Source organism: Eptesicus fuscus, chromosome 17, assembly GCF_027574615.1.
Source record: "Eptesicus fuscus isolate TK198812 chromosome 17, DD_ASM_mEF_20220401, whole genome shotgun sequence".
Classification (NCBI taxonomy): Eukaryota; Metazoa; Chordata; class Mammalia; order Chiroptera; family Vespertilionidae; genus Eptesicus; species Eptesicus fuscus.
In genome coordinates, this window is record NC_072489.1 from 39,118,985 (window position 1) to 39,130,998 (window position 12,014).

General features: G+C 49.2%; 1 protein-coding gene across 1 annotated transcript in view; it reads right to left on the reverse strand.

The window, feature by feature from the left end:
- Positions 1-10,263, reverse strand: part of SORBS1 (sorbin and SH3 domain containing 1) — a 217,063-nt gene extending 206,800 nt beyond the window's left edge. The window contains exon 1 of the mRNA XM_054728616.1: positions 10,188-10,263. The gene's annotated coding sequence lies outside the window, so the exon portion shown is untranslated. The remainder of the gene's footprint in view (positions 1-10,187) is intronic.
- Positions 10,264-12,014: the final 1,751 nt, after the last annotated feature.

Below are 12,014 nucleotides of genomic sequence, written 5' to 3' on the forward strand. Positions count from 1 at the left end.
TTTAAACTTAAATGGCCACGTGTGGCTAGTGGTACCATATTGGAAGACTCAGCTCTAGTCTATTCATCCCAGGAAGGCAGGTGCCGTTTCTCCTTGGTCATCGCTGTATTCCCAGAGCCCAGGATAGACCCCGGAGTAGTCTACTTAGTGGTCCGAGCAATTAGCTCACAAGTTTGGGAAAACCAAAGTAAGTTATGAAAAAGCGCTTAAACATTTTTAAACACTATAAATGCAGGATTATAGCTGTCATTCATTTTCCTAGTCAATATGAATCTGATCTTAACTCATAACAATGTGAGGACGATTAAACACATAACTACAATCTGTTTGGGGGAAATAATCCTCTACTGTCCAGGCTATAGACCAGAACTGCTATCTCTGCCAACTTTGAGATCAACCATTTGGACCCCTGGGCTCTGTAGATGAGCCAGGGCGTGTGCAGCTGAACTCCCAGAGAGCGAGGCCTCATTCTTCGAGTAGGGTCTGGGGATTCTGACAGAGCAACTCACGTTTTCATACTTCCTTGATGTACTCTTTCTAAGTGGAGAAACCGAACATACACCTCCTATGCACCAAGAACTGTGGCAGACACAGGAGATACAAAGATGACTATAATGTGGTCCTCACAAGGAGCCCACAGTCCAGAAAGAGTAAGAGGTCAAATTTACAGAGTCCTTACGCTGTGGACGGCACTGAACTACAGTCAGGAGAAAGGTATAAGCCAAGCACAATCAATTCAGTGACATATGCTGTAACAGACGTATATACCATGCCTTGCACATAGTAGGCACTCAGTGCAGTAAACAGAATCAAATCTTTTTATGTTGATTGATTGACTGATTTGAGGGAAAGGAAGGGGGAGAGAGAAAGAAACATCAATTTGTTGTTCCATATATTTATGCATTCATTGGTTGATTCTTGCCCTGACCAGGGATCAAACCCACAATCCTGGCATATGGGAGGGCACTCTAACCAACTGAGCTACCCAGCCAGGGCCCTGAATCAAATCTTGACCAACAGCTCATTTTAAGGCTGAAGAAACCAAGACACAGACAGGTTAAGTGACTTCTCAAGGTGACCCAAGTAGTTAGTGATGGGACTGAAGATAGCACCTGGGCCTTGTCACTCACCAGCTCAACGATCTATACACTGTCTCCTCTTGCTTCTCATCAGATAGCACAGCGAGTGGTAAGATCTGCCTGTTATTATGTCTATCTCAGAATAAAACATGGATTTACTTTTGTAAGATTGTGTGTTTGGGACTTTTGAAATCTGATGACTATCATATGCATACTATCTTAGAAACGTGCATTCAATTATTCTAACATTTCTTGGGAATATACTATATGTCAGGCACCAGTTAAAGGCTTGAATGAAGAGATGAAACAAACTTCTGGTCAAATCAGAGGGTTGAACAGCCATATTTATTTCGGCTCTCTCCCAAACCCCGCTAAAAGCGAGGTCTGTTCTTTTGTTTAATGAAAAGGAGACAGCAGCAGGCAAGAAATGTCAACAGAACTCTGGAAGGCAGAGAGCTGACCACCAAGCAGTAGCTGATTTAGGTTTCTGCTTCGTCTGCTCTGCTGAGTGCAAACGGGTGGAAACCACTAAACAAGTGGCAACTTATGCCACAGAAACAGGAGACGGCGCAGGAATTGGAGGCACCAAGGACTGTGAGAAGCAGGAGTGGATAAAAAAGAGGACAGCCTGCTAAAAGTTGGTGCAAAGAGCAATCAGACGCCAGAGTCCCTCTGCAATCTCCTCAGTCTGGTGACTCCCCTTCCTTAGCCAGCAGAAGGTGGAGGTTCCCTGTTTAGGCAAATCACACTAGACACTCTAAATTCAGACACAGTTGAGGGAGGGACACACAACTGGGGGAGGGGTAGGCAGAAAGGGGGGCAACTTTCAGAAAACAGATGCATTGAGTGAAAGTCCATACACCCAGCCTCCTTCCCCACCAAGGCTCCCAGAATGCGGGACAAGCAAGCTATGACACCCGCAGGCAAACTCCTCTCCAAAAACACCCAATATACCCAGAGAAAGGGTCTATAGGCACTGAGACCTCGGTGTCCCCAGCAGAAAAAAGGGATCACCCTACAATGAAATTAACAACCCCTTCCTTGTCGCATTGATGCCCTATCAGCATTTTCAGGTCCACTCTTAATATACAAATGGACAACTCAGTGATCAGCATACACGGAAGGACGGCTTCAGTGGGAAATAAAGTAACCAAAACAAGCAGAAAAAGGGACTCGGGGAACAAAGACAATGTGGGGAACCACAGAAAAAAGCCCAAAACAAACAAAAACCCATTGTAAGTGAACTTATTGCACCCATGAAACAAGAACGGATGTATTTAGAAAAGAAAGAAAAGTGAGCATTCAGAAAATAGGGAATTCTAGAAAGTAAAATACGCAAGTATATTTCATGCAAAATCATAAAAGCATGAATAAGAAATTCAAAAGGTTAATTAAGGATAAAGCGGAAGATATCTCTCAACAGGTAAAACAAAAATAAAATGGAAAACAAAACAAAAAAATCAAAGATTTTAAAATTACTAACTTGACCCCCAGTAAGTCCAACATTCAACTAATGTGAGTTCCAGAGACAAAACACAGAAAATGGAGAAAAGGAACTGTCAAAGAAATTTTCCAAAAACTGAAGGATGTGAATCTTTAGTTCAAAAGAGCATAGAAACTGTGAGGTAACCTTACTGGGATGACAGGGAGGAAGGGAAGTACCGGTATGTGGGGAAGGGAGGGGAAAAGAGGGCAATATGGGTTCCTCTAGTCCGAAGTAGGACATGAAGAAATAACATTTAAAATGAACAACCAGGAACCAGTTTTATAAACAGATAACTTACAAATAATCTATATATATAAAAGCCCCAAGCAACCTTTCAACCGATTGACCGGTATCTATGACATGCGCTGACCACCAGGGGGCAGACACTCAATGCACAGGCATGGAAACATGGAACAGACTGATGAATCTCAGAGGAAAGGGGGCAAAGTGGACGGCAGAAAGGGATTAACCAAAGATCTTATATGCATACTAGAGGCCCTGTGCATGCATTTGTGCAGCAGTGGGGTCCCTCAGAACTAGCCTGCGGGGATCGGGCTGAAACCTGCAGTCCAACATCCCTCGAGGGGTCCCAGATTGTGAGAGGGCACAGACCAGGCTGAGAGACCCAACTGGTGCACGAATCCGTGCACCAGGCCTCTAGTATCCTACCTAATAATAGACAAATATGCAAATTGACCGCACCTTCGCTACACCCACCAGCCAAGCCACGCCCACCGACCAATCAGGACGAGTATGCAAATTACCCCAGCAAAGATGACGGCTAATTTGCATATCAAGACAGCTTAGAAAGAAGCCAAGAGATGCTGAAGGGAGCAAAGCTGTGGAGAAGCAAGCAAGCCGGTGGGGGGGGGGGGGACAAGGGAGGAGCGGAGGCGGGGCCGGGGGAGAAGGAAGGAGAGCGGAGCGGGCTGGCGGAGAAGGTGGGCCAGGGGACAAGAGAGGAGCGGAGGCGGGGCTGGGGGAGAAGGAAGGAGAGCGGGGCCGGCTGGCGGAGAAGGCGGGCCGGGGGACAAGGGAGGAGAGCAGGCGGGGTGGGGTAGAGTGCAGCAGGAAACCCTATTGCAGGATTTTTCCTGCAACGGGAACGCTAGTCTATAATATTTAGAGTGCAATATGCAAATTGACCGAACGACCAAACAGCAGAACGACTGTCTGGAAGACCACACTATGACACGCACTGGCGCCAGGCCAGCCAAGGCGGGTGCAATGCAATTGGTTGGGGGGCCCCGCCATCACCCCACGATCGCCCCAAAGAGGGAGGCCCAGGCTACCCGGCCGGCGGCACTGCAGCAGGAAGGCAGGACCTCTCTTTGTATGGCGATCAATCACAGAGCCCTGGCAAGGTGGGCAGGGCCTTCCTCTGCTGGGCAATCTCCACAATCGATCGCCTCAAAGAGAGAGGCCCAGGCTACCCAGCTGGTGGTGCTGCACTGGGTGGGCGGGGCGATCGATTGCAGGGCTCCCGGACTGTGAGAGAGCACAGGCCAGGCTGAGGGGACCCTTCCCCCACAGTGCACGAATATCGTGCACCAGGCCTCTAGTATTATAATAGAATACAAATGATAGTAATATAAGGAGAAATGACTAAGAGGGTAGGAAATGACTGTGGTAGGTTGAATAACTGCCCCTTAAAGATGTTTATGTCCTAATCCCTGAACCTATAAACATGTTACATGGCAAAGGGGACTTAAAATTGCAAATGGAATTAAAGGTGCTAATTAACTGACCTTAAAATAGGGAGACTACCCTATACTATCCAGGTGAGCCTGAAGTAATCACAGGGTCCTTAAAAGTGGAAGAGAGAGGAAGAAGAAGGGATTCAGAAGATGTGACTGTTAGGACAGAGTGATGCAATGGGAGGACTCACCTGGCCACTGGGGCTGGGAAGATGGAGGAAGGGGGGCATGAGCCAAGAATGCAGGTGACCTCTAGAAGCTGGAAAAAGCTAGATTCTTCCCATGAGGGGATGCAGCCAGGCTACCACCTGGATCTTAACCCAGTGAGACCCTTTTTCAGACTTTGAACATACAAAACTGTAATATAAATTTCTGTGGTTTTAAGCCACTACGTTGGTGGTACTTTGTTACTTCAGTAATAGAAAATCATGTTCGGTGACTGACTCTGGGAAGTGGATCACCAGCATGAGGGGGACATAGCCTTCTTATAAGCCTTGAGGTATTATTTGACTTTTAACTGAAAATGCATATATACATCTTTAATTTAAGAAGATGAAATGCAGATTCTCTCTTGCCAGATCTCACAATCTGGTGGAGAAGACCGACAGGGAACCAGCTGTTGCTAAAAAGCAAACTAGGGAAGAAAATCTTCTTTCAGATGTCAGGGGAGTCTAAAAAGAGAAGGAGGAGTCAGCCAGAAAAAAAAGAGAAAAAGGTCTTCTGGTGAGGGGACAAGTCCTGGTCTCTGGGGACATGGAAGAGTTCTGAAGGACTGGGGCCTCCCTGGGCCTGCCAGAACCCACGGAAAAGGCTGGAGGGGCAGTTCTCAACACCACCAGATGTGACACCTGCCCCACAGCTGGCTTTTCTGGATGGAGTACAGAGTCTGCTATGAATATTTAGTGGGGACATGGACAGGTAAAGGCCCAAGAGAAACACATTTTCCTGGGCCATCAATTGTACTCAACAGCAAAGCATTTAAAATGTTTTTATACTAAAACCAGCACATATTATAGAACACAAAACTCATGTGACTTTTTAACATACAAAACTGGAGACTTCAAGGGGATTTCTTGCTTGGGAGGCTCACTTGGTGACCATGAGCACCAAGACTCAATCTCCTGGGTAATTAATCAGAGTCAGAAGAAACGTTTAAATGGCTAAAGCATGCATCCATCAAAGCAGCTGGGACCTCACACCAGCAACCAGTCGGTGGCTGCCTACCCTCCCTGTGTCACCACAAGATACCCCTTGGGTCCTAACCAACAAGAATCAGAAAGTTGGGAAGCGACTTATTCTTTTCCAAAGGGGCCTGGGTGCTGCTCCTGCTGGGTGGGTTAGCCCAGCCTGGGGAAACAAAGAAAAACCATTGCACTGAATTTTTCAGAGGGAACACTAAAGGATCCACAGAGACACTTCCAAGGACTGAAGAGTGCTCTCTTGGCCATAAGCCTGCCCACCTCCCCCTCTGTACGCATGACCAGATCCACCAACAAGAGCCCAGCTCCACCACCACCACCCCCCGCCCCAGCCCCTTCCAGTGCAGGCGTCTGTTAGAGAATACATTGCAGATAGGCTTCTAGGGCAGGAAGTCAAGAAATAGGGCACATCTCTTGGGAGAGGGTGTCCCTTGTGTCCACAATACTAGGGTGGAAACTTTTTCCATTGTTATAGCTGTTTTTTGTTATAACAATAGCCACATGACAGTGAGTTGGGAATTTTTTTTTTTCTATAAAGAGCCACTACTGACCACAAAAAAGAGAGGATGGGGGATCAATGGAAGACCACACAGAAGTAAAAAGCAATTCAATTGGGTTTGGTTTATTTGTTTTGTGTGTAAAGCACATATACACATTCAAAATGAGTGAACTCAGTTGATTTCAAATTAAAAAAAGAGAAGATGAAATTTTAATGACACAATACATACATTAAAATACACTACAAAGCTACATCATTGACAGTAAAGAAAGGATGGGGAGGAGTCGCAAAGAGAAAAATACAACAGGAGAGAAAGAGAAATATACAGAAGAGGAAGATGTGGGAAAAGGATGGGAAGATAGTGAGACAGAGGGACAGACACATGCCTAACCATACACAATAAGAAGGAACAACTAACATCCACAGAGACACTTTCTGGGCCTCCAGAGTTAGCCAAAGTGGATTATACTGTACATGGCCAGCTGTTGGTTTGGGCTATGGACTTCCAAGTATTATCACCTATTATGCCTCTGATGGTTACAGATCTGGGTAACAACTGTTCACAGCTCTTTAATTGATCATTGAAACATTCTGAGACTTAGCTCCCCCCAAATGAGCTACAATTCAGTCAGTCATTTCAAAGTATCTCCTCTGAAAAGGAGTACATGAAACACTACCTCAAAAAACGTGCAATGAAAGTCAGAGGAGAAAATGCTGCTTGAGTTGAAAAGAAGTTCCATGGAAAACTTTTTTCATTTTCTGCATTAGAAAGAAAAAAAGAAAAAAGAAAAAAAAAACTGGGACTTCAGCAGAACTGGGTCCAACCTCAGCATTCTCCAGCATCATCACCAGCACACCTGACTTTCCACATGTTCAAGTTCAGTGAGCCCCAGTGGCTCCAAAGGCCTCAGCTGGCCCTGAAATGAAGCAGCCTCCACACTGCAATCGCAGGGTCAACAGGAGCGCTCCCAAGGAGACTCGGAGTTAGTCCCAGCCCCAGGCTGGACTCTGAGGCCACCCACCCTACCCCTTGTCTAGGCCAAGGCTCTCGTACTAACTTCGCTCTCAGGGCTGCAGAAATCTGCTGTTTCACAGCTGATAGAGCCCCTCTCCCCACTTCCAGTTCCATCCTTTCTCCTCCAAGCGTGATGTCTGGTTTCCCCTTCCCCACCTGACCTGCCCTCAACCTCCTCCCCAGTCAGTTTCTCCAACCTCTCCGGTCTTCAGCCCCTATGTCCTCCTCACTTTATCCCATCTTAGAATCACTTCTGTCAGAGGAGGGGGGCTTCAGAGATACATTTAGAACGCAAGACCTAGAGTCTATATCCATCAGGGATTCTGCCCAGCTCTGCATCTTGCTAGCTGTATGACATCAGACAAATCACCAAACCTTCCAACCCTTCAGGTTACTCAGTGAGGGAGGTTGAACCTGGCAATCACAGAGGACTCTTCCAACTCTCATGTTCTAAATATCTAAACAGTCACCTGTGTAACCATAAGTTAACCTATGAGTTAGGCACACAGAGAAAGAGAATGAATTATAGCAACTCCCTTCCCTCGGCATTCTACCATCCCACCCTCATCTGCCCAGCCAGCCACCCACTCTGAGGGTCTGCACCTCTTCCTCTGGGCAGTTCCAGCTCTGAATTATTTACGTACAATAAAACCTCAAGAATCACACTAATCAAGAAAAAGCTGAGTCTGAATCCAACAGAAGCTTGGGTCTTGAAACGCTTCATTCATGCCATTGAGCAATATTGTGGATTTAACATCAGTTTAGCAAACAGAAAAAAAAAAAATCTAAAAATGCCACCACAAACTGTACTTTTGAATCTAAGAACAGTAATTCTGTCAGGAACCCCGGAAAACAGTCTGCTCCGAAGCCCTCCACTTTACCAAGGCCCAGAGAGCAAAGCCACTATTAGCCCAAAGCCCAGAGCAGGTTGGTGGCTAGGATCAAAGCCAAATGTCCTGCCTCTGGTCCAAAACTTCTCCACCAAAGCTTTTGAGACCATCCATTTCCTTTTTCACGGAGACAGAATAAATCCTAAGTTACCAGTGAGTGCCCTCTACAGCAAATCCATGTCCATGTCCAGGGAAGGGTCTAGAACTAAATCCGATGACCAGATGATTTACTAACGCGGCCTCATAAAAGCTTGCTTTCCTGAGCCCTGCCCATTCATTCTCTGCAAAGAAAACCCCAGACCCTGCTATCGATACTGAACTCTATTTTGGAGAGGGGAAGTGAGGCGAGAGCTGAACAGTTCTTTGTTTGGCCAGTAAGGAGCATCTACCTGCTCGTCCTTTCCCATAACTCCTTCCTCACCCCCCAACATCCCCAAGCCCTTCAGAAAAGTTCACAGCAACTCTCCAACTAGAACAGTAAAAAGCAGGTCAGAGGAGGAGAGGGCCAACTGGGGGTGGGTGTCCAAGGGAAGATGACAATACCCTCCCTTCTCTCCACCCTATGGGGTAGGAAGCATTTCTTTTCAGTTGCTAATATCCTGTAGGGAAGTCACCAGAGCTAGTTCCACTCGGGGCCCTCCAGCTGAGAAAGGAGCTCCCAGCAATCCTGGAGAACGAACCCTTGACTAACCAACCATCAACTCTAATAGCGCCCAACTAACAGACCAACTCCTCCCAGTGGGTGGGGGAAAGAGCCTGGGACATCAGAGCTTGGCTGGCAAGGAGCTATTTAAGGAGCATCAAGAGGGTGGGGCAGAAAATTGCTGGCAGCATCCTCTTCTCCCACCCCTCCCTCACAGCCAAACCCCACACACACACCCTTCACCTCTTAGACGGTCACCTATCTCATCTATGTCTCTTAAGGGCTGTAGATCTGGAGTCCGAAAATGTCCAGTGTGTGTTTTCTGTCATTGAGGTGCCTGTCCACATTGGCTGCCCACCCCTCTTTTAATTGACCCCCCTTCTCTTGGATCACCACCAAGCCAAAAAACACAAAACTGAAATCTAGAGGAACTAGAACAAACCAACAAGGAGGGGAGTGGATACAGACAAGCCATCCCTGGCCTTCACTTGTGAGAGGAAAAAGGGGGTGATGTCAGATGCCTGGCAGGCCAGAATAGTTCCATGATATCTCTAAATGAACTCCCTCCTATTGATGGTGAAATCAATGCGGCCAATTTCAGCAAGTCTGCTCTGTGACAACAGGAGCATCCTAGCGCTCAGTTTAAAACAAAAATCCAAGGGCTCAGCCAGAACATGCCGGGAAGACCCAGGGTCTGGATAAAGCGAGCCACTCTCAGTGGGATCCCTTCTGCTTTTATGTAGCAGTGCAAGAGCGTAATAAATTCTGTCTGCCTGAAGAAAGCATGCCCTGGTGAATTTCAAAGCCATCTTACGACAGCGGATGCAGGGGGATGCAGAATTCGACAGCACATTCCTCCATGAAAGGAACATAATGACTTCAAGCCTCTTTCCTCCTCTATCTTGAACGGAGCCACCGCTTATCAAGGAAGCCACGTCGTAAAGCCGCTCGGGGAGAGCCGGGGATGCCCGGGGAATTCGGAGAAGGGAGTCGCTTTCTGCCCATCTCGGTGATGAGCTGCCAGTCACGCCGGGGGATGGAGCATGGGCGGATGGGAGGCTCGTTGTCCCCGGACGCGGACACACACAGGTACCCGCTCACTCGGGCGGGCCCTAGGCCAGACCGGTCGTCCTTGGCCCCTCCCGCCGCCCTCTCCTCCAGAAGGATGCTGATGAATGGAACACCTGAGATGCCTCCATCCTGCGCTCGCTCCTTCCTTCCCCTGGCTGCGGCAGAGGAGCCTCTCGCTCCTCGGTAGTTTCACTTTACACCGCGGACCCACCGGGCTTTGATGTCGCCTCCACCGCCCATACTGCAGCCAGCCTGAAGCTGGCGGGCGTTCTTTCCTACCGAGGCCATGATCGCACGTACCCCCGACCCACCAAAAAAAAAGCACCCTGGAACCTCCCAGAACCCCCGCACCCTGGGGAACTTTCCTTGAAAGAGTGACAGGAAGGAGGGTTCGGCCATGGGGGGCCATGGTTTCCCTGTGACTACGGGGGATGCTCGGGGGGGAGGGGGTCCCCAAGTCCTTCCAATAGCTGGCCCTTTAAACGCGCCTCCTCCGAGCGCGGAACAAAGGCGCCGCCCGCGGGGGCCGGGCTGGCGCACGCCCCCGGCGCCGGCGCAGCGGACCGGGTGAGCGCGGGCGGGCGGGCGGGCGGCTGGCGCGGGCTTACCTTGCGGGTCGCCGGGCGGGCGGGCAGCGCGCGTCCTGCCCCGCTCGCACTACACGCTGCAGTTGGCCCCGCTCTGTTTTTCTGGGACTCGGCGCTGACTTCACCGACACTCCGCGGCGGGCCAATGGGCTGCGGCGGCCGCCCCCTCATTAGCATGCGTCTGGAACCGTCCACTCCGGCGGCGCTCGGGCAGCGGGCGGGGCCAGGGGGCGGGGCCGGGCTCAGTGGTGACAGGAAGGGGCGTGTGCGCCAATCGGAGGCGAGGAAGTGCCCCGCCGCCCCGCCCCGCGGCATTGTCAGCCCCGCGCGCGGGCCCGCGGTTCTCAGGCAGATGAAGCGCGCGCGGGCCCCGTTACCCTTTCAGTCGGGGCCGCAGCGGGCTAGGCGGGAGGCTGGCGCGGCGCGCCCTCTGGCCCTTCGGAGGGATCGCCCACGAGAAGCTGAGAAGGAACCTTGGACAAAAAAAATAACAGCTATCATGTCTTGAGTTCTCATGTTACTTCACGTCTGTGCCCCAGTTTGCTCATCTGTAAAATGGTATAATAATAGGATGTAGTGAAGATGAGTCTAGTTAGCCTAGGTAAAGCGTTTAAGTCAGTGTCTGGCTGTCAAAATACATAAATGTTTGCTACTCTCGTTATTATACTCTGTACCAGCCAGTGTGCTTAATGCTTCCTGGATATTTTCTCATTTGATCCTCATAGCCTTATAAGAGAGGCACTGTTATATTTTTTTATAATTTCTTTATTGATTAAGGTATCACATATTTGTCCTCATCCCCCCATTCCCAGCCCACACCCCTCCCCACACATGCCGCCACCCCCCTGTTGTCCTTAACCGCTGGTTAGGCTCATATGCTTGCACACACGTCCTTTGGTTGATCTCTCCCCTTTCCCCCACCCTCCCTCTGAGGCCCGACAGTCTGAGGCACTGTTATTAATCCCTATTTTTCAAGCAGGAAAACGGAGGTGTGGTTTGAATGGCTTGCTCAAGGTCATATAGAAAGCGGTGCAATCAGGATTTGAACTCAGGCTCTGAGTGTTCATTCATGCAACACATTTATTCAGGGGCTGCATGGCAGGCATGTGCTGGGCCCTTGGGTCACTGCAGAAAAACCAAGCAGGCAAGGCCCCTCCCCTCATGAAGCCTCCTTTTTAGTGAGGGAGAAAAAAAGGTGAATAAATAAACAAGATCACCTGCAATGTGAAAAGTAGAGTGAATAAAATCAAACAGGGTAATGTGCAAGGAGAAAAGAGTACTTGACTAGATTGAGTTCAGAGCTAACCACTGTACCATACCATCCTGACCTCCAGTTCTGCTTGTCCAAGGGCACAGGCAGCGGGCGGGGCCAGGGGGCGAGGCAGGCCTTCTATGGAACTTGCTCCCTCCAGGCTTAGCTTCCCACATCCCTGGACATCCCAGTCATCCTTGGGCTGAACAGAACTGACTTTGGTCAGCTGCCCTTGGCAATCTCCAGCCAGGGCACACGCCCAGTTAACAGGCTGTGTGTGGCAAAGTAAAGACCGGCCTTGATGACTGCACAGGGTGATGGGAAACACATCTGCTAACATTCTTAGATGTCAAGTAACGGTGACAAGCCTTTGCTGAGCACCTGCTGTCCTCTTCTGTGTAAAAAACAGAATTTTAGAAGACCCCTCGCCACCTGGGGGCTTACTCTACAGCTGAGGAGACAAGGCACCACTAGATCTAGGGAATCCCAGCCCAGGCCGCTCTCCACTTGCACCTCATCCTGCTGCTTTGCAAAGAACGCTAGACTAGGAATCAGGCTTCCCAGGCTCCCTTAATAACTTAATCCATGACATAAGC